This window comes from Pteropus vampyrus, unplaced genomic scaffold, assembly GCF_000151845.1.
Source record: "Pteropus vampyrus isolate Shadow unplaced genomic scaffold, Pvam_2.0 Scaffold201, whole genome shotgun sequence".
In the NCBI taxonomy this organism is placed as follows: domain Eukaryota; kingdom Metazoa; phylum Chordata; class Mammalia; order Chiroptera; family Pteropodidae; genus Pteropus; species Pteropus vampyrus.
The window spans coordinates 497,026-500,609 of NW_011888982.1; positions in this window are offsets into that span (position 1 = coordinate 497,026).

Genomic DNA, 3,584 nt, shown 5'->3' on the forward strand with positions numbered 1-3,584 from the left:
AAGAAAGAAAGAAAGAAAGAAAGAAAGAAAGAAAGAAAGAAAGAAAGAAAGAAAGAAAGAAAGAAAGAAAGAAAGAAAGAAAGAAAGAAAAAGAAAAGAAAGAAAAGAAAGGAAGAAAGACAATCCAGTTACAAAATGGACAGAAAACCTGAACAGACATTCCTCCAAAGAGGACATACAGATGGCTGGCCGATAGACATATGAAAAGATACTCAACATCACTAATCATCAGAAAAATTGAAACCACAATGACATATAACTTCACACCTGTCAAAATGGCTATCATTGATAAATCAAAAAACAAGTATTGATGAGGATGTGGATAAAAGAGAATCCTTGTGCATTGTTGGTGAGACTGCAAATTGTTACAGCCACTGTGGGAAACAGTTTAAAGTTTCCTCAAAAAGTTAATAATAGAACTACCTTATGACCCAACAATTTCACCTCTGAGTATTTATTCAAAGAAAACTGAAATACTAATTTGAAAAAATATGTTTGAATTATTCCCTGTGTTCATTGCAGTGCTATTTACAATAACCACGTATGTAAGCAACCTAACTGCCCATCAATAGACAATTGGATAAAAAAGAAGTGGTATGTCCACACAATGGAATATTATTCAACCATAAAAAATGAAATCTTGCCATTGTAACAACATGGATGGACTTAGACAATATTATGCTAAGTGAAATAAGTCAGACAGAGAAAGACAAAAACCATATGATTTCATTTAAATGTGGAATCTAAAGAATAAAATAAAAGAAAAAACAGAAACAGACGCATAGGTACAGAGAACAACTGATGATTGCCGGATGGCAGCGGGAGAAGAGTTGTATAAAAAAAGTAAAGGGATCAAGAAGTACAAATAAGTACTTACAAAATAGTCATGGAGATGTGAAGCATAGGGAATATTGTCAACAATATTGTAATGACCATATATAGTGCCAGGTGGCTACTAGACTAATCAGGATATCACTTCGTAAGTTGTATAAATGTCTAACCATTATGCTGTACACCTGAAACTAATACAAAATAATAATATATGTTAACTCTAATTGAAAAATAAAAATTAAAAATAAAAAAATAAACTCAATATTCAAGACATGAAAAAAAAAAGTCCATTAAACTTTGAAACACAATACAAGCAGGTAATCAAGAATATCTTCATAACATTACCAATATGGCTTTAATCTATTTGGCATGTAATCTAAATATTTGGCAAATTTAGTATTTTAGCATCTCAACATAAAAGTGTTACCTCCTTGGAAGTCCTTCTCTGAAGATCTTGTTTAAGTCAACTTCAAGTCTCTATCACAGTTACTTATTTATTGCCTTCCTAGCACTAATCATCACAATATGAATTCATCTTATTTATTCATTTTTGTCTTTACATTTCTAGTGTGTGGTTTCTACAACTAGAATGTAAGTTCCATGAGTGTAATATCATTTACCTTTCACTGCCCTATCACTGTGCCTCAATCAGTCCCTAACATACATGAGAACCTCAGTAATAATTGCAAAATGTATAAATGAATCAATCTATCAATTCACCAATGTATTTTTTGAGTTTAAGAATTGTTATCCCAGAGGGAGAATAGAAAAAAATTGCGTAGACAATAGAGGCTTTGTTCATCCCTCTTGAGACCATATCAAAGTTGGGACGGAAACACAGAGCAAACAGCGATCAAAGTTACCTGGAATCTAGATGAACAAAAGCATGACAGCTAGGGAGAGAAATAATTAATCAACCATAACGGTTGAAGGTAGGAGGGGGCAAAGACATGAGTCTGCCTGGTCTTGAGCAGCTGAGTGGGACAGAGGCTGCAGCAGCCATAATAGCCTCTTAAAGCAGTTGTATCCACAACTGGTCTTTCGTGGTGAGAGACTTGCTTGTTCTGAGCACCAACGTCAGGACGGCTGCTAGGGGGAACCAGGGACTTCCAGGGGTACACTGAGTTGTCACAGTGAGGGCTGGAGGTGAGGCTCTCTATGGGCAGAAGTGCTGGCAGTATCCATTGTTCCTCTGTTGAGGCCTCCCCTGTCCCAGTGTGCGGATGCAGTGCCGCCATAGCTGAGACATCATCAAACTGGATAACAGATGTTGCTCTGCCCAGAGGATTACCTGAAACTCCACTTTCCCCAACCCATGGCCCCACCCAAGCCACATCAGTTGTATCCTCTGTGAGTCCGGAGCTCCTTGATGAGCCAACCCCAAGACACACACTGATGGCAGATGGCCTTAGCTTCTGGCATGCCCTCTTGATGCAACTATAAGCACAAAATCTGTGGATTGCTTGCTGAATCTTAACAGGTGGCCCCAGAGGGGCATAGGCTGGGACTAAATTTGACCCGCAGCTGAACCTCTCTCAAGACTTTGCCACTGGACACCTACTGCACAAAGCCATGTTAATAAGACACAGAAAGGTAGCCAAACTGGGAAGACAAAGAAGCAGAAACCATATGAGGGAAGAGAGATCAGAGATCCAGCAATAATGGAACAGAGATCCAGCAATAATGGAATCAAGCAATCTAACAGACACAGAGTTCAAAACACCGATTATAAAGATGCTCAGTGAACTTAGGGGAAGAGCAGATGAACTCAGTGAGAATTCTAACAAAGAGATAAAAATGGAAATGGAAATTATAAAAGGGAACCACTCAGAAATGAAGAACACGTTCTCTGAAATGAAGAATATATCAAATGGAATCAACAGAGTGAATAAAGAAGAGGATTGAGCCACCGATATAGATGATAGGGAAGCCAAGAACACCTAATTACAATGGCAAGAAAAAAGAATCCAAAATTATAATAATAGTTTAAGGAGATTATGGGACTCTGTTAAATGTAAAAACATCCAAGTCATAGGAATATCTGAAGGGGAACAAGAAATTGAAGAACTATTTGAAAAAAATAATGATAGTAAACTTCCCTAACCTGCTGAAGGAAATAGACATACAACCCCAAGAAGCTCAGAGAGTCCCAAAAAGATGAACCCAAAGAGGTCCACACCAAGACACATTATAATTTAAATGTCAAAGATTAAATACAAAGAGAGAATCTTAAAAGCAGCAAGAGAAAAGTAGTTAGTTATCTAAAAGCGAGAACCCATAAGACTGGCAGCTGATTTCTCAAAAGAAACTAAGGACAGAAGAGCTTGACACAAAATATTCAAACTGATGAAAACCCAGAATCTACAACCAAGAATTCTTATCCAACAAAGCTATCTTTTAGAGTCTAAGGGCAGATAAAGAACTTACCAGACAAAAATAAGCTAAAGGAATTTATCAACACCAAACCAGTGTTACAGAAAATGTTGGAGGGTCTTCTTTAAGAAGAAAAAACATGTATCAAAAACAGAAATAAAGAATGGTAATAACTACATTCCTATCAACAAGTACCACAAATGGAAAAGAATTAGGTGTTCCAACTAAAACATAGGGTAGCTGAATGGATAAGAAAATAAGCCCCCTACATATGTTGCCTATAAGAGACTCACTTCACATTAAAAGACACACACAGACTAAAAGGAAGAGAATGAAAAAGATACTGCCTTGATGGACCTAGAGGGTATTGCGCTGAATTA